The sequence below is a fragment of the Sciurus carolinensis genome, chromosome 15 (assembly GCF_902686445.1).
Source record: "Sciurus carolinensis chromosome 15, mSciCar1.2, whole genome shotgun sequence".
Lineage (NCBI taxonomy): Eukaryota > Metazoa > Chordata > Mammalia > Rodentia > Sciuridae > Sciurus > Sciurus carolinensis.
The window spans coordinates 43,464,938-43,485,507 of record NC_062227.1 but is presented as its reverse complement, the minus strand read 5'-3'; the positions used below and the strand labels follow the sequence as shown (position 1 = coordinate 43,485,507).

At 34.4% G+C, this 20,570-nt stretch overlaps 1 protein-coding gene and 1 non-coding gene across 4 annotated transcripts in view; both read left to right on the top strand.

Moving 5' to 3' along the window:
• The window catches only part of Nol4 (nucleolar protein 4), a 337,271-nt gene that overhangs the window by 139,116 nt on the left and 177,585 nt on the right, over positions 1 to 20,570 (top strand). The gene's annotated exons all lie outside the window — the stretch shown is intronic.
• Positions 13,686 to 13,764, top strand: Trnav-cac (transfer RNA valine (anticodon CAC)). Its single transcript has one exon. It is a non-coding gene; the product is annotated as a tRNA-Val (tRNA).

Below are 20,570 nucleotides of genomic sequence, written 5' to 3'. Positions count from 1 at the left end.
TTTCTACGGTTGTGCACAATGTAGATACAGTAACGCAGTCACATCAATGTTTATAGCAGCTCAATCCACAATAGCTAGATTGTGGAACCAACCTAGATGCCCTTCAGCAGATGAATGATGGATAAAGAAACTATGGTATATATACACAATGGAATATTATTCAACCATAAAGAAAAATAATATTATGGCATTTGCAGATAAATGAATTGACTTGGAGTATATCATGCTAAGTGAAATAAGCCGAGCCCCAAAAAACCAAAGGCCGAATGTTTTCCCTGATAAGTCGGAGGATGATATATAATGGCGGTGTGGGGTTGGGGGAGAGAGAAGAATGGAGGTTTTTATTTTTGTTTTCAGTTCTCAAACAGTGTTTGTTCACTATTGGACTCAGGTTGGAAAGGGTTTTGTAATATAATTACTGCAAGAATGATCAGAAATAAGTAATTACTCTCTCCATTGTTCCTCTTTAGCAGTTGTTAAAATCTGGAAAAGGGAAGAAGTAGAATGAATTGATGGCGTGGCGATTTTCAGTTTTAAGCCATCCTGCCAGGGCAAGCTGCCATCTTGCTGACGCCTCCTTGTCTCTGCACAACTCCTTCCTCCCTCCTTAGCAGGCCTCTTCTTCCATCGTCCAGACACTTGAGGCCCTCTTCCCCATAGGGAAGCAGCTCTTTTCTTCCCTCCTCATTTTCCTCCTATTTCACTCACTTTTTTTACTTCATTTCTTAATTTTCCTCACTTCCCTTGTCTCTTAACGTCGTAGTGCTTTGTGACTCAATCTATTTTCTATAGATACTCTTTTGGTGATGCTGTTTAGACTTACGCCTTTCAATGCCATCTGTAATCTAGTGATGAGTTATATTCATATCTGTAAATAAGTCCTCTGCTTTTAACACCAGATTTATATAACCAGCTGCCCATTTGACATTTTCATTTGGACAGTAAATAAATAATTTAATACATTACAAACTGAGTTTTTCAATAAATCTATAATAATAAATGAGACAATTAAATCAAGCCTGCTTCACCTGCAATTTTTTCCACTCAAAGATGAGTCCATCATCCTTGTTGCTCAGAACCAAACACCTGGAGCTACCCATGACTTTCTTCTCTCTCTAGTACCCATCATTCTATCCACCAGAAAATTACAATGATTGTTCTTTCTACCTTCAAAACATATCCAGAGTCTGAACACTTATCTGCACTTCTAAATCTATTACCCTAGTTTAAACCACCAACATCACTTTCCTGGTTTATTAAAATAGCCCCATGTCTGTTTTTACTGCTGCCACTCTTGTCTCCATCTCTACCTTACAGTATATTCTCATCCAAGATGATCCTCTGAAACTGTGTCAGATCTTGTAGCTCTTGCACAGAACCCCTTAGTGGCTTCTCTACCTTTGGTGCAAAATTTAAGTCCAGTAAATTGCACAACCAAAATGACTTCCCTATTCTTCCTCAAGCATGCTGACTTTAGGATTCGTGGTAATTATTGTTAATTTTACCCAAATTTCTCTTATTTACATTTCTTGCCCCACTGCTTCCTTCAAGGGTTTGCTCAAACATCATCTTCCCAGTGACGTCTCAGATGATCATTTTATTTAAATTGCACTCACTGCACCTCCTGTACTTAATTTTTCTCTATAATATTTACTTTCTTCTATTGTCCATCTAACTAACTTTAGCATTTTTTTTTTCTTTTATTTCCATTATTGGAATATAGGTGGAATGGAAAGGAAGTTTCCCTGTTTTGGTCATACTTTATCCATAGCATATCTTGCACTTAGAATGTACTTAAAAATGTGTTAACATGTTGGTTGCTGTTCTTTCATTACTAGCCATTGATTCATACTGTGAGCTTGAGCTCTTTACACTGTCACAATCTAAAGATGAAGAACTTTGTTTTAGAGTGACCCCTGGATCCTTCCAGTTTTTTCTGTAATATTGATTATGTTAGAGTTTTGAAATTTCTACAGATACAATAGAAAAAGCAAACAATTTTCTTGAACAAAAGATAGTTGTTAACTTAGGTAAAGGAACATATGTTTAACTTTATCCTTCAAAAAATGTTTTGCACATACTAAAACTCTTTTCAAACATAAGGGATTAAAATGTTCTACATAGTAGTCAGCTTTGGAAAGCCTTACTGCTGATTCGACGTGTTCTCCACTAGTGACAACAGGCTGCTTTTAAAGTTTGGGGGTCTACGATGTAAGTGAAGTTTGAACATTCAAATTATATGTAAATACTTGAATATTTTCATAACAGAGTTTAAAAGTATTTTTTATAGCAAATGTAATATTTAAATCATAGTGATGCCTGTAATTACGTGCCATATTTTAATCAGATGTAGACTCTCAAATAGTTGGGAAAAAATACAAAAATTTAAAGTAGCTGCTCACAATTTAAGGTTGAAAATTTTAAAATGTCATAATTTAATGTAATAAAATTGTGAAATCTTTTGAGAGCTGTTTTGATAATTCTCAAGTGAGTGAATTATATGTAATGTGAGTTTTTACCAATAACTTTGTAGTAAATCAAAAGGGGTATCCCAAATTTGCTTGCTAAATTAGATTAAGTATTCATGCTAATATGTAGATAAATTGCACAAATACTACTTTGAACCTCCATTTTAAATTATTGTTTTATTGTTAGAATATATACTTAAAATCTACTCCTCCTATGAAACTGCTTATATTTTTGGAGATTAACAATCCCCAAGTTGAACTCAAATTTTAACTGTTGCATTTTGAAAATCCATATGGATATTTAAAACCTCTCCAAGAGTAATAACTATATATTATTTAATGACAAAGATTTTGTTTCTAATTTATTTTCTAATACATGGAAATTTCCTCTAATATTCAACCAAAGTGCTGTTAGTCAAAGAAACAAATGTTTGAAAATTTCCAGAACTTATTTAGTGTTTCATCTCCTATCAAATGTTTCTATGTTCCTATAATCTGAACTATGTAGTTAATGAACTATTCCAAGTTTGAAAGTTATTGTTTTATCTAGTAGGAAGGAGACACAGGTATGTGTGCATTTTCTTAATTAATTGATACACAATACAGATTCATTATAAGTTCATTGAATTTTATAATATATTGATAAAACAACATATTAAAGAACACTTGGGGGCTCATTTACACGCTGAAATTCTTGTCAGAGACACAAATGATAAAAACATGGTTCATTTCAGCCCAAAAAATAAAACCTCATTGCTTTTGATAAAACTATTGAGTATTCACTAATTGTTCACATTGTCAATGTCTGGGTTTTAGAATGCATTGTGACATCATTTAAACTTCCATGGGCTGTAGGGAGGGTACGTTTAAATGAAAGAATAATAGAACCATTTATTTGAGAGTTAGTAAGCTGTTATTAGTTATTGATTACTTGAACATTGTAACTTCCAAATAAAATTAACGCTACCTGTCATGTTACACAAACAAATGAATTTATGAGATTATTGGGGTATTTAAGAGAACAGCTCAATTGTGTGTGTATTCTCTTTCAAGCATTTGATATCCCTTCTAACACTTCTTAAAATTGCATCTGAGCTAGATTTCTGTGCTAGTTTCTAAATAAGAGTGCACTATATTTTCTCCTGAAGAATACAGTGATATCCTTATTTGAATAACACTTGTTATTCTAGTTGATTGCTTGCTCTTATTGAATTCGTTTAATAATAAAACAAAATAAATTTTGTAGATTTTGTTATCTACTACAGTAATAAATATTGTGCATTTTTTTCCTAGCAAAAAACAGGATGCATAAATTATATATATGTTAAAATTTTCATGTTAAATAAAATTCATGATTTTTGAAATTTTTATACATTAGAATGATCATAGCAAGCTCCTTTGTTATATTTGGAAGATTTAAAGAGTTGAATCAGTTTCTTCAGTTCTGGGGAAATTAATGAGACATAAAGACAAACCACAGAATGCACATAATAATTGACTTACATTGCTTTACATAATACTTGTGAATTATGTGTCACAATTCACAAGTAAAGTGTATGTATTGAATCTACTACCATTCACAGTATTACATATTTATTTAGCATTTTAGAATTTTGAAAGGTAATTTTCATAACAGTAATGATCCAGGAGTATGAATTGGATATTTCATAACTTGGAATGCATACTAATCTTCAGGGTGAAATGTATTCTAGCATGTCATCTTTAAAGAACAATTCCCATTACGAATGATTAGATGTCAGATTCTGCAATTATTACTGACAACACTTCAGATGAACTTCTGAAATAGAGGTTTCATGATATTGTGACATATGTGGAAGAAGGTAAAGGTCTATATCCAGTCTCATGATACAAAGGATGGTCACAATAATATTTCATATGGTGTTAATGACAATTTTGTTCTGGCTTTCATTTTCTTTATTCCTTGAGCTGCTTCATTAAAATTTCAACAAATAAGAGAAGTCAGCTAAAGATAGATAGCTTAGTCATGTGGTCCCTGCTTCATTTCCTTGGTCTCATTTGAGCCTTGAATAGTGCTTATCTTGCACCAATAAAAATGTTTGTGTTTCGTAAGCAACAGTATGATGATTGTGTCTTACATGTTATAATTGGCTTCTTATGATGGAATTTGTTTACAAATTATTAGCTCATGAAATGTCTCTAATAGTTCAATCACACCAGTCAGTATGTGACAAGGAAGAATAGATGTCAGTTTCCAACTGTGTAAAGGGAATTGTTTCCTATACATTGGTGTCACCAAAAGTATGATTCTTTCATAGAACTGCTAACTAGTATTGCTTTTAAGCAAGATAATTTTTATCTTGAGAGAAAATAATTCATCTTTAATATCCATATATAACCAGATTATATACTTAGTAATTGTCGCCATATAATAATACAGTACTATTATCTGGAAGCAATAATTTTTGTTTATATTTTTGCTGCATATCATGGTTTATCAGAAGCATTTCTAGGCATAGTTTTATTGGGGTCCGACAAAAACTTTTTGAGGACTATAGCATTGGTTATGCCCATATAAGAGATATGAAACCTCAGGGTTGAAGGCATGAATTCTATATCCTACACCGTAAGTGCAAAGCAAAAGCCCCAATCTACTTCCTTTTAACAACTGACCTTTATCTTTTACAACAAAATTTGTTTGTTTTAAAAAAATATTGCCAAAGTTTGATTCTGTAATTTCATTTATAGTACCTTATACATATACTTTAGGGATAAGATGAACTGCCGATGAGCAGAAAATCTAAAGTCTAAGATATTGAGTAATGGGATGATAAATACTGAAGTGCACTTTACTTCTTTGGGGAAAGCAGAAAATTTGCCCAACAGTTATACCTGTAGGGGAATGTATTAGTAGGCTTTCTGTCACTGTAATACAATGTTAGAAAAATTAACTTATAAGAAAAAAAGGTTTATTTAGCCCACATTTCTGAAAGTTCCAGTCATTGTTTGTGCTTCTAGTGAGGGAAAAGGTAAGGGTCTTGTGGTGAAGCAAACTCACCTCATGAGCCAGAAAGCTGAAGAGAGAGGACTGGCCAGGGTTCTACCATTCCCTCAAGGGCACACACACCCCAGTGACATAAGACTTACTACTTGCCCCCACTTTCTAATGGTTCCACAACCTCCCAAGAACACTGCCTTAGGGCCCAGCTTTTAACACATGGACTTTTTAGGGAGACAGTTACCAGACCATAGCACGAAGCCGTGATCCCAGCCTTGATGCGTGGTTCCACGTTGCTGCTGGTAGTGTCAAGGTTGCTGTTTTCAGCTAACTTCTATAGTTTGGTATTCCTCTTGGTCAAATGAAGATGCAAATATGGTTTGCCTTTTCTATTCATTTCATTTAGGTTCCATTTTTCATCCTTTGTCTGTGGCCTCACCCTTTAATATGCTTGATTGAGGAATGAGCAAGAAGGAAAGGTGCCAAGATAAATGAATTTTATCTACCTCTTCAGAAGTAAGGTTCAATACTAATGGAAAAGGCAATACAGTATCAATAGGGTTACTTCTCTTTGGACTGCTGTGACATAAAATCGATTGAATGATGATGGCATTTTAAAGAACAGACTTAATGATGTCTAACCAGTTTTGTAAATTAACAGTCTTTTTGATTTGCAATTTCCATTTACTTCAAATATTCAAACTATTCCTTCTGGATACAGATAATTTCTTAAAGGAGTATGCACCATGATTTTTTACTTGCTACTATGAAAGTTCACATGAATTCCTTCTATGACAACATAATATGACATGCTTCCATCCCCCTGCCTGTTTTAATTATGATATATAAAACTGTATTGGATATTTGAGTGAAATTAGATCTATTATTACTATTTTTGGAAAATCAGATAATTTCTACTTTGACATGCTGCATAAAAATAAGATTAAATTATCTCTTAGAAAATTTTCAAACTTCAAATGGGCAATGGGATGGAAATAATAGGCATTACCTCTGTAGCATATTACACATTATGAGAAATGGTCATGCTTCACACTTTTGACTAATTTGTAATTTTCCAGCAGAGAATCCTAAGAAAGTTCCTACTTGTTGAGATTCTTCCCTTTCCTTTCTTTGCCTCTCAGGTGAAACTCATGTACTTACTTGAGATCTAAGGTCCATCATATAGATAAATTGCTACAGTTCTCAAAAGTATTTAACGAATCCCTTTTATTCTCTCCTGTCAGACTTCTGTAGCCCTTTTTATTCTGTTCTTTTGACTGAAACTTCTTGGTAATTATTAATATCATGGACTTGATATTTGCCATTTCTTACTTCAACTTTCTTCCTTTGGACATTTTCCTTATCTAGTTTTGTTTCACCTTTTCATGTTCCTGCTTTATCTCTTTCTCTCTCTTGGTAGACTTATTGTCATTTTGGTATATATCATTCTAAATATTACATAATTAATTCTTTGGTAATTAAAGAGAGAGGCAGCTCCCATAACATCACTGAAGAAACTGTAGCAATTATGATAATGTTAACTGTCTGCTGACTGTTCAGTTTTTTCAATATTATTAGAAATACAACAAGTATTTAAGACCTAATTCCTTTATTCCAAATAAATCTATAAGATTGATGATAAAAATATTCTGCAGTATGTAAATAGAAGAAACATCAGATCTTATAATCAACTGGCTATTCTTACTTTGTTTGTGCATGGTTCTTAGGCATTCTTATGCTGCTAATGTGGAGCTGATGAAAACATGAAAACAACACTCATATCCCGTTGTCTCAACTCAGTAGTGTCATTCTAGGGATGTTAGATGTGCCTCAACAGAATGTCCATGAGACCACTCATGGACCTTTTGGGGAACACTTCATGCCCCAGCCACCGTTCCGCTAAGGTTATCTTGTACATGTTATCTCCTTATTTGCTATCTTCATTTAGAACCATAGTAATGAACAGAATAAAAGACAAAGTGCTAAAAAAAAAGAAAGAAAAGAAAAGACAAAGTGCTAAAAAAAAAAAAAGAAAAGACAAAGTGCTTCTCTTTCACCTCACAACTTAGCTTATAGGATTTGAATGTTGGCAATACCATCTCTTTATGTTTTTTCTTACTGACCATATGTTGAAAAGCACTATTAAGATAATTTATCTAATTACAGGGGTGCGTGGTGATGCACACCTGTAATCCCAGGGGCTCGGGAGGGCAGGGAAGGAGGATCCTGAGTTCAAAACCGGCCTTAGCCAAATGAACTGCTAAGCAACTCAGTGAGACCCTGTCTCTAATAAAATACAAAATAGGGCTGGGGATGTGACTCAGTGACTGAGTGCCCCTGAGTTCAATCCTGGTACCCCACCAAAGATAAATTTAGTCATTCAACTCTAATTCAGCAAATATCTTTCAAATGTCTATTATGAATTAATAATAAGCTCAGAATACATGTATGTACTCCTAGTTCTTAATTGTGTTCTTTCTGACTGTTTTATGTTTTGTAACATTTGAGTGAGTGCTACATGATAATATTACACTGTTTTATTTTATATAAACAGTACAGTTTCTTTCTCTGTGAAAACTCAGCCCAATTAGAACTTATCAGTCTCATACATTCCTTTAATTTGAACTTATATTTTTTGGAGGAAATAATACTGAATATCTGAGAAATACCTTTGTGACTCGGACTAGGTCATGCAACTAGGCAGGAATGATGTCTTTCTGCATTTCCATAGTACCTTTATTTTGAAGAGGTCGGGATATTTCACATGCATTATCTCATTTCCATCCACAATTTCCTTCTGCAGTCTTTGCCAAAACCCAGAGAAGTAAAATTACTTGCCTCAGGTTATGTAGTCACCAAATATATACCTTTTGCAACTCCTGATTTCTCCAAATTTTTGATTCACAAATATGTCCATTCCTTTTAAAATAATGAATTAATTCAACCAATAAGTACTGAACTACTGTTTTTAGTGGCACTGTCCTAGGTATGTGGGATAAATCAGTGATCCAAACAGGAAACCAAAACCAAAACTTTCCTTTGTTTCTCATATTTTTATTAACTTGCATTCTAATATTTTGAAAAGGGCTATTGAGGAGAAAGACAATAAATACCATAAATTAGCAACATAGTGTTTCAGTAAAAAAATGCAATAGAGAAATAAAATAGTGAGGAGGAAGTAGAGTGGTGTAGATTCTGTAAACTGGTTAAGCCAATTGTTTTAGAAATCATTTAAGTTCTCAACCATGTAAAATAATGCCATTAAAAGTGATTGTAAAATTGAAACTGTAAAAACAAGACTTTGGATTTTCACATATTCTAATTGATGAGAAATTTATTCATTATTTCATTCAATAACATTTTATTGATAACCACTCAGTACAATATGCTCTTTGAAAGTTGTGGAATATAATACACATCTACTGTCAAAATGTTCAGACGCTAAGAGACAAAGTATTCCGCTTACTTACTGCTGCATAAAAATACCCTCCCAAAACACGACAATTGAAAATACTTTGTAAATTTGTGATTGACAGCTTAGGTGGTGGTGCTTCTGCTTTCTTCTGAGGTTGGCTGGGGCTGGCCAATCCCCCCTGACAGTTTGAGCTGGCCAGAACATTCATGGCCTTGCTCAGTGGATGCCTGATGTCTTAGATAAAGGCTGGAAGGCTCATTCTCCCATGTGCCAGGACTCTTCCTCTTTATGTGGTCACTCTATATGATTTCTGCACATGATCTTTCCAGCAGGAAGACTTGAAAGCTCAGGGGCCAAAAAATGCAAAAGGAAGAACTGACAGCCCTTCTTAATATTGGGTTCAGAACTCATACAAGGTCCCCACCTCTGTATTCTATTGGTTAAAAGAATTCCCAGGCCAGCCCAGTTTCAGGAAATGCATTCACAAGGGAAACATTACCTGATGTATGGATCATTTGGAGCCATTTTTGGAAACTGGTAACCCCAGGAGACAGTGTTTATACTATGCACAGATATTGCGTGAACACTGAAGAAGAGCATTTGTCAGACTGTCAGTGTTCATGTGTGACTTCTAAGAGTAAGAGGATCTGAGCTAGACCTTAAAGAAATAATCAGAATTAGCCAGTGTATGAGAATAGAGGATGTACCATGGAGAAAGAGAGAGAGAGATAGGAAAAAAGAGAGAAGAAAAATGAGACACAGACCAGGACATGATATCAGAAGAGTTTGGTATGTCCAGAGAACTTCCAGTTATTTAATATGAGAGAAAGTTATTCCTTTTTTTGGTAAATTCTGAAAAGAGCACCAGAGGAGAAAGACATGGTTTTGAACCAGGAGTTTTACACACCTAATATGTGCTGTGAGGATTAAATTATATCAAGTATCTGATCTATCTACCTATCTATCTATACATTTTAGGTACATATAAATGTGTATTGTAATATAGTAGGTAATTTCTAACACTGGTTTTGCCATAATGAATCCAGTAAAGGATGGGATTTGCATTTGACAAAGACACCTTTGGGCATAGGCCATAGAATGGATTATAAAAGTGGAGACTGAAGAATAATCACTTTGATGACTCCTCAGATCAATAGAAGAGACACACAGAGGCAGAGGATGTGGATACAGAACTGAAAAGAAATAGGAATTATAAGTTAAACTCCCATATTTTAGTTTCATTCTTTTAAAATCTAGTAGTTCCTTCATTTAATGGTCCAATCATTTTTGCGATGTACATGTTCATATTTTTGGAGGATCCCTAATATTCCAAGTACTGTGATAGAAACTGTGATGCCCAGGAGTGAGATAACTTTTATATTCAGGAAGCTCAGGAGTTTATTTTTGAAGATTCTAATATTGATGATAATTACAATAAGACAAGCACTGCTAGCTGGAGGCATATAGGAGTGTCCTTTACCCAGATGGTAAACATCTTGGATGGTTTCCAGTGAAGGTTACTTAAAACTCACAGCAGACCAGGGGAGTCAGAGTGAACACGCAAATCTGGAGATATAAGTGAACCAATCTGTTTGTAGGTTAGGCGAGGGACAAAGTATAACATCATTGTGGCCAGAGTTCAGCATACAAGAAGGGGATGAGAGAGGAAGGAAGTTGACTGGAAAGTTTTCAGTGAGGGAGCCAGTAGACACAAAAGCCCATTTACAGTTCCTGAAATTGTACCTGCAAGTTTTAGATCCAAGGAGTTCAGAATAATCATAATAGAACTTTAAAGATAAAGGTAAGTAGACAAAACTGTTAATAATGTGTGATGTGTAGTAATTAATGTTGACTTTTATGAGTAGTATTTTATGCCCACTTACTTTCTCCATAACAATGTGCAATTAGAGTGGAGATATAGAAGAGATCATTCTTACCCTCAATAAACTATTAAGTGCTTTTGTCTCCATGAAGTATTCCTAGGTCATTCAATGCATTTAATCATACATTAATTTATATTTAACAGATTGCCTGGTTATATCATATAGCCAGTAATTTAGCAAGTGTTGCTTATTGCTATTGCTGTTAATAAAGGCAACCTGTAAGATCTTTGGATATAGAGTAAGAGGCAGATGCCATCAATGGACAATTTAACAGACACCTGAAATTCTGTTCCATTCCTCATTCTTTTTTAAAAAATATTTTTAGTTGTAGATGGACAAAATACCTTTAAATAATTAATTTATTTATTTTTATGTGGTGCTGAGGATCAACACCATGACCTCTCACGCATTAGGCAAGCACTCTACCACTGAGCTACAACCCCAGCCCTCCATTCTCATTCTTTGACACAGATTTGATTGATGGCTTGGCCAGATTGGGACAGTGACAAGTATACAAGACAAAGGACATTTTAGTTTCACCTAGACCTGATTTTAGAATTCAATGCAGATAGAAATAATGTAGTTTCATAATACAATGGCATTCTTTACTTGTGTATCAGGTGAAGAATCATGTGCAAAACTACATATGATCATGAGACATATGCACACATGTAAATTGAGGAGAAGGGAATGCACATAAGTACATGTATATGGGGGCGTAGATTTCTTGAGATTCTTCAAAACTCTCAATAATGTAAAACCTCTGTCTCATGGTAACACTAGACTTCAGATTAGTCTTAGAATTGCTCCATTTTTAAAACTTTCAGCAGGAAATATTAGAGTTATCAAGAACACTAGGTCATACCTCTATGCCTGAAGCTAAATCATCAGCAATCTTCCTGACTCAAAGGAAGTGGTGCATTCTACCAAGGCCTTTTGGATGTTTCTTCCCACTACTAAGTGACTATCGCCTTAAAGCACTTCTTATAATTGCGTAAAATTAAACTCCTAGAGAGTGATATAAGTAAGATAGTGGACCAGGAAGTTCCAGGTCCTTGATCACCTTGAGTTAACAATACATTAATCAGAATACCTTTTTAAGATCTCTAAAGAGCAGTTGAGAAATGGCAGCATCAGGCCAATGCAAAACAAGAAGGGATGCTAGAAAATTTTTTGAGCATTTTGTCTGCTCATGTCCCTGTCACTATTCAGTGTAACATGATACCCAAAGAAAAAACCACTTTCACTGCAGCTCCTCCCTCAGCATAGAAACACATGAATAGACCATAACTCACATATTTCGTTTACCTGGGCCTACCCAAGGGGTTGGTTTCTGTTTTGCCTTGCTCAAAGAATGTATGGGGATGGTGGCATAGTTTGGAAGCCACTAAAAATCAGAGGCAAATGGCATGGAAACTTTGAACTGCAAAACTGCCATCATTCTGGATTTCCACAGGCAGAGACAAGGTAGTATAAGAGATATGTGTTCAAGAGAAGAACTAAAGTTGCTCAGGGAATTTAAGACAGTTCAAGGCACATTCAAAGCCCAGAGAATGCACATCTAGAGAAAGTATTTTGCAGGTCCAAGAATGTATAGCTGAACTGATTGATGAAGGTCATTCCTTGAATGAAGCCAGTCCATAAAATCGAGACAGTATATGTTTCCTTCAAATGCTCAAATCTCAACAGCAGCATCATCAACATCACAAAGTATACAAAGAAACAGAAACATGGCTCAATCAAATGAACAAAACAAAATTCCTCACACAGACCCTAAAGAAACACAGATGACTGAGTTTCCTGACAATTTCAAACACCTGTGTTTAAAGATGCTCAGTAAGCTGACAGAGAAACACAGCTAGACATCTGAACAAGAATTCTGAAAACAATATATGAACAATATGAGAATATCAACAAAAAGAACTATAAAAATGAATGAAATTCTGAAGGTGGACAAACACAATTACTGTAGTGGGAAAATTCTCTGAAGGGGTTAATAGCAGACTTGATCAAACAGAAGAAACAGTGAACTGAAAGATGGGTCATCTTAGATCACTCTGTACAGGACCCAAAAGAAGAAATTGAATACATCCAGCAGATCAATATACCAATTATTGGAATTTCAGAAAGAGAACAGAGAGAACGTGGCAGAGTTTATTTGAAGAAAAAATAGCCCCCCGAAATTCCCAAATCTGAGGAAGGAAGAACCTATGAGTTCAAGAAGTTCAACCAACTATAATTAGGATAAATCCAGAGACCCGTACCAAACTACTGACGGTCCGGAGACACTCTTCAAAGGAACAAGAGAAACAAGACTCATCATGTATGCAGGAACTTCTACAAGATTATCAGAAGATCTCTCAGCAACTTCCTAGCAGGTCAAAAGCAGTGCGATGCTATATTTAAAGTGTTGAAAAAAAAAAATTACTGCCAACCAAGAATACTATATCTAGCACATCTTCCTTCAAACATGAAGAAAGACTTAAGATTTTATCAGATAAATGAAAACTGAGAGAGTTCTTTTACTAGATAAACTCAATAAGAAAATACTAAAGGGAATACTTCAAGTTAAAATTAAAGATACTACACAGCAACATGAAGCCATAGGAAAATATGAAGTTTTCCATTAAAAGTAAATACTTAGGCAAATGCATTATTATAATTTTGAACACAAATTAACTTTATTTTTGGTACTGGGGATTGAATTGGCAGCACTCAACCCTTAAGCCACATCCCCAGACCTATTTCGTATCTTATTTAGAGATAGAGTCTCACTGAGTTGCTTAACACCTCACATTTGCTGAGGCTGGCTTTGAACTTGCAATCCTCCTGCCGCAGGCTCCAAGCTGCGGGATTACAGGCATGTGCCACCAGTTGGTCACAAATTCAGCTTTTAATTCTTACATGGAATTTACATGACAAAAACATAAAGAACATATGTATGGGGTGGGGATATAGCTCAGTTGGTAGAGTGCTTGCCTCACAAGCATGAGGCCCTGGGTTCAATCCCCAGCACCGCAAAAAAAAAAAAAAAAAAAAAAAAAAAACTGTATGTATAGGTAGATTGATTGATCAACTATGCTAAAGAACATAAAGTATAAAAAGATGTGTGTGTTTTGGGATATTAGTAATATAAAGTTGGAGGTGTAAGGAGTAGAAATTTTTGAATGTGATTGAAGTTATTGCCAATTTAAAATAGAATGTGATAACTCAGGTATTTCATGTAATCACAACAGTAACTACAAAGAAATATCTAGAACATACCAAAACTCAGTGGAATCCAGCACATTGCTACAGAAATCAATGAAACACATAGAAGGCAGTAAGAGATGAAAGGAGGGAGAAAAGAACTACGAGACACACAGAAAACAATGAAGAAATTGGCAATAGTATACCTTCCCTTTATTAATAATTACTTTAAATGTTAATAGGTTAAACTCTCTGATCAAAAGATAAATTGACTGAATATATTATAAAAAACAAGATCAAACTGTATTCTGTCTGCAGAATACAGACTCACGTTGTATGTAAAGACACAGCTAGATGGAATGTCAAAAGTGGGAAAAGGTTTTCTATGCAAATGGTAACCAAAGGAGAGTAGCAGTACTGTCATAATATCTGACAAAATAAACTTTAAGACAAAAAGTTATCAAGACTATACTTGATAAAGGTATAGAAAAACTATCATAAATCATAAGCTATCATAATATCTGACAAAGTAGACTTTAAGACATTAAATGTATCAAGACTATACTTGATAAAAGTATAGAAGGACATTGTATAATGATAAAAGTGTCAATTCATCAAGAAGATCAAGCCGTTACAACTACATACACACTATTCAATATCAGAGCTCTCACATTTGAAGCAAATATTGACAAAATTGGAGAAGCAAATAGCAACACAATTATAGTAGAGAGTTTAATATCTCACTTTCAATAATGGATAGAACAACCAAACAGAAGGTGAGTAAGGAAAAGGAAGACTTGAACAGCACGTAAACCAATTGAACTTAACAAACATACACAGAACACTCTGTAAATTCATCTTGAGTAATTATGGAATATTCTTTGTAACAGAAGTTTCCTTTGGCTATAGGGCAAGTCTTAAAAAGTTTAGAAAGATTGAAATCACACGAAGTACACAGCACTTGAAAATAGTTATCTGATTCTGCAAAGAATTTGCTTATATCACTGACAAGCAACTGAATTTCCAATATTTACCTTCAATATTACACTTTCATAATACACATAACAAAAATGTGAAGCAACATTCATATTGAAGTACACTTGACTGTCAGTCGTTGCAGCCATATGTTGTCTACGAAGATGATAGTTCAGCAAATATCAATGAGGATATTCAAAGAGACCCAATCTGCCATATGGAATTCCCAGTAGAACATAGTATGTTCTATTATTATTCATAAGTTGTGTGTAAACATACTTTGTATCAGTGAAATTTATAATATGAACCTCAATTTTTGAGCACATCAACATAATTTTCTTTTCCCTATGTGTTTCTAAGATGCTTTTCATGCATTTAACTCAGTGTTTCAACCAGACATTCTCTGTTGATCTATATTCCAACTCCTTAATCCTTTCTATCTTTCAGTTATTGACTGTAAAACCTACCTATTAAATGCTTAATTGTAATTACTTCATATTTTAAGTTCTTGGCTGTCCACTTGATTCCCTTTTATAGATTCAGGTTCTGGTGAAATCCCTTCTTTTCATATCTACTCTGAAACAGGAAAATCAGTTCTAATAACCTCTAATACCTTTTTATCTATGATTCTTTCCATTGTCTATTTTCTGTTACCTGTTTTCTTATTATCTTGCTTCCATTTTCTGATATGCCTTGTAATTTTTTAAAATTAAATTCTGCATGTGTTATATGAAAAATAGTAGAGGATCTTGGGGAAACTATCTGGCTCAGAGAGAGTTTCCCTGGTAGACATGATTGTTTGCATCAAATCAAGTATTGAACTGACTTGAGGCGGGATTTTAGATCTTAGTATAAGCTTCTTCTCCATCTGTTTTTCCTCTACCCTTAGGGTCTAACCTATTGGAAGTTCCAGCTGAGAGCCTGGACTGCTTACAAAACCCTTCCCTGGTGATGGTCCTTGGCTTTCTCAGTTCAGTTCAGAACTAAGAGTGCAGTAAAAAGTACTTCCTTTCTTGTTTTTTTTTTTTTTTCTTCTCTCTCTCTTTTTTTTTTTTTAAAGCAATTTTCTGCTCATCGTCTTTGCCTTTTGTTCTGTGAAACATAAGAATAAGCAAAGTCCTCAAAGGCGAAACCATGGAAAAGGGGATCTTACTTTTCTTCTATTATCTTCTCTCTGCATTCTTGACTCTTACATCCTGGCTACCATTTTCAATCTGAAGTTCATTTTTTTTTTCTCTCTAGCATTATGAAATTTCCGGAAGTTATCCTTTGTTTCTTCCTATAGTAAGGTATATTCAAATCTCTGTCTCGTCTGTACTGTCTCTTTTCACACCAAAATTGGCATTTACCCTGAGGGTAAGCATTATTTACAGAATGTTGGTTCACATTTTTCTGATTTCCTTCTCTTAGGAAACTTAGGGCTCTCAAGACCTGGTAGCCTCATAGCTGTCTGAAGCCTTCAACATTTCATGCATGAATTTTTTAAAATTAGGGGTTTTTTTTTCAGGTTATTTTCAGCAGAAATACTGGCCTACTCCAATCTAATTCATTATGGTTCCTTCTACATGTACATTAGATGATTTCATATGTCTATCTTCCTATACCAGAACAAAGATCTCTCCTATATATTTTCATACCATCCTATGCATAATTTTATAAATAATAAATAGTACTCTAAATGGTTAAGCCTTGTGTACTTGTCTGTCTCTGCTGCTGGACCTTAAACTTCTAGAAGTTAAAATCTATCTTATTTTTCTTGTATTCCCAATACCTGAAATGTAATTGCTACTGAATAAATTATTGTCTAATAAATAATCTGTAAGTGGATTCTGGTCCAAGCAGTATGTCATTTATCTGGCAGTTATTTCAAAGTTTGTTTTTCCCTATGTGTATATTTTTAGAATCTCTCTTACTTTCTTCCAGTATTTTTATAAATTTTTAAAAAATTTAAATCTCTGACCCATCTAGAATAATTTTGTTTTCAACATAAGTACAATTATAATTATGTGACTTTAGTTATTTTTTTATCTCAAGAAAATAAGAGTGTCAAAGTAAGGGAATTTACTTTTGTAGATCAACCACATATTATTTTTATTATTTATTTACTAGAATAGAATTTTTTTTTAAATTGAAAGCAATATTTTCTAACAATGTAAACCTGTAATGTTCAATTATCAGAATTATGTTGTTGTTCAGACATATTTCATCATTCTTTAGATGTTATTCATTTTGTTTTATTAGATATTAACAGAGAGGGTTCAGACAAACACCTTTTAATGTATAGGCAATAAATATCTACATATTTATTTATTTACATATTTATTTTTAAATGTCCTAGTTAGAATTAGGCCACTCCCTCTATGAAGTCCTGATCCCTTTGTGAAGAGTGGCTGCTGTCCTTCATATCTCCCAGGGTTTCTTATTGTGGCTCCTTTATAACATATTGATCTAAGTCTTTATATCCTGCATCTATTATAATATTTACTAAAAGAGTTTCTAAATACATTTTCCAAGTGATGTTATTTTCTTGTAAACTGAAAGATTATGTTGTTGTTCAAATTCAATGATAATTCTATTTATTGTAGTCCTTAGGTATTGTTCAGCAGATAGTTCTTAGAATTGGTATGCAAGAGGGTGACATTGCAAAATTCACATGATTCAGTCTTTCAATAGGTATCTGTGTATTTATTTATTAAAATTTGTAACCCATGATAAAGAGCTACATAGATAGATTCATCTGATGTTTTTTTAGAATTTAAAAATATTATTTACTTACTTTACTAGATATTACAATCATAGAGATGATATGAAGAATACTTTTTAAAATTATTACAGTGTACTGTAATATAGATAGTATTTGAAATAGGAAACAAAGATAAATAACACTTAGTTCCTGTCTTTAAAATCCTAAATAATACCAATTATTTATACAATATTTTGTATATGTCAGATACTGTTTGAGAGATTTATGTGTATTATTCTTTAAGTTCTCATAAAAATCTCATGAGATAAGTACTATTATTTTTCCCATTTTGATGATGAGGAAACACATACAGAGATTAGCAGTGCAGTCTGTCAATAATCAGTGTTCAGTGTCAGGCTAAGGTGTAGGGACTGTGACCAAGACTGTCATAATAGGTAGCTTTTGACTCACTCACTGCTCCCCTTGCATGGAACGCGAGTCTCTCAGAAGTCTCTCCTCAGAACTGCCTACTGGATAATCCCTATGTCAGTCAGTTTTTTGTTACCACAACAAAATACCTGAAGTGACTCCATTATAAGAAGAAAAGTTTCTTTAGCTTACAGTTTGGGTTCAGAGGCATGGCACCTACCTCAGCTCAGTGAGGTTGAGGGAAGCATACAGGATGGAGGCTCATCATGGTGGGAGCACATGTTGGAGCAAAATGGTCACAGCTCCAACCAGAGCAGAGAGAGAGGAAGTTAGGTGTGACCCCACAATCCCTTTCAAGGGCATACCCCCAATGACCTCAAGATCTGCCATAAGGCTCCACCCCCTTAAAGCTTCTCTACTTCTCAATGCCATCATGCTGGGATCCAGGCATGTAATATATGGGTTTCAGTGGGCATTCAAAATCTAAGTCATAAACCAGGCGTGGTGGCACACACCTGTAATCCCAGAGGCTCAGGAGCCTGAGACAGGAGGCTCACAAGTTCAAAGCCAGACTCTGCAATCGTGAGGTGCAAAGCAACTCAGTGAGACCCTGTATCTCAATAAAATACAGAATAGGGCTGAGGATGTGACTCAGTGGTCGAATGCTCCTAAATTCTATCCCTGGTACCCACCCCCAAAAGAAAACAAATTTAAGCTATAGCAATCCTTAGAAATTATTTTGAGAAAAATGCTATTTTCCCTTCTGTTCCTATTCCTAGTTACCTTAAGGCAAAGGTTATTATAATTTATTGGATGTACTGATTATTGTGTTAAAAATGGGGACTTATATAAATAATATGTGGAGAAATTTATGAAAACTATATTTTATATAATTTTGCATGAAAGTATATATTATATAAATGCATTTTATATAAAATTATAAAACTCTTAAATAGCTTAGACCAGTGGTTTCTGTTTTCACATAACCTTAACTGGTTCTAACTCACTTTCAAAGTTCAAATATAAGTCATGGCACACACAGAATGGCCTATTGAAGAAAACTTTCTTTATAAATAATATTGTTTTCTTGTGGGGACAAGGATATGAAAAATACATTATGTGATTGATCTCTAGGTAGTCAGTCTTAAAGGAATAGCAGATGGTAAACATTACCTATTAGAGCAGGAAATTATTTCAACATATTTTAAGCTAAGAAATTCTTAAAAATAAATAATTCTGGTTGGTTGATTTTGAAAGTATACCATATGCTGTTTACATGTTTTGGCATTTATCCAGTCTCCCTGAAGATGAGAGTGAAATTTTTGAAAAGCTCTTTTACTAATTAGATAATAATGAACATAATAAAAACAGGTGCAATAACTTTTTGAATTATGAGAAGGTATCTTCAGACAAGATTTGGAAAGAGGATTATGGGGGAAAGTGATCTGCAGTGAAGATATAATGAAGTGATACCTATGAATCTCAGAGATACATACTAAGGCACACATTAAAAAGATGAACTATTTTTTATTCAAATGGTAACAAAAAAACACAAATCAAGGTGAGCTTAAAAATGCCCCTGTCCACTTTATGTGAACTAATAAATATTGCATGCATACATTACTTGCAATATTGAATTCTAGTCAATATCTTAAGGCTTTTCAAACATATTAGGATGATAGTAAGAAATAACTCAGGATACCCGGGTTATTGTGCCAGAAGTCCAATAGGACAATGAATCTGTCTAACCTATAGATCCTCTCACCTCTGAGTGACAGCAATACCCGTCAAAAGTCCTCTTTTCCCTCTGCACTCCAAAGGATAGATGTGGATGATGTAGATTATATTGCTTCAGCCACAAAGGAGAGTAATTACAGTCAGTGGGGGAAGGGTGGTATGTACTAGTAATAGCAGCTCCTGACATGAAGGACTCAGAAATGGGAGAAATAATGGAGAAATCAAGAGGTAAAAGGACGGGGCAACTCACTGGTGAAAACCTGCTTCAGAGTGGCTTGGTAAACAGACCTCTGCTGTTGAGAGAGGAAAAGTTTGCCTACCCCATGTCTTTCCTTCCAGTGAAAGAGATGTCCATGTTTGAATAGCAGGAACATTTCTGAAGAAATCAAATGTCCAAAATAGTACACAGAACTATTAAGAGGCATTACCAAATCTTTATAATATGTAAGAGTGTGTTTGTTTATTTTTTTTCCGAAAAAATGTAACTGCTCCGTATGAAATAATACATAAAATCTGTTCTCATACAATACGACCTGATACTACATCTCTTCAGCTACTGCACAGGCACTTAAATTCCACTTGTGATTATTTTTCTAAATGATTAGTGCTTATTGTGATTATTCTCTGGCTAATATATGTATGCAAAATGTGGCTGCAGGGATTTGCTTTTGTTAGCATATCCCCTCCCCCACCCTGAAACCTCAAGGCTCCAGACGTTGATGCTGGAGAGAGAAAATGGATGTGTGTGTGTGTGTGTGTGTGTGTGTGTGTGTGTATCTAACCTTCCAGTTGATACAATGGTGGTGATATACAA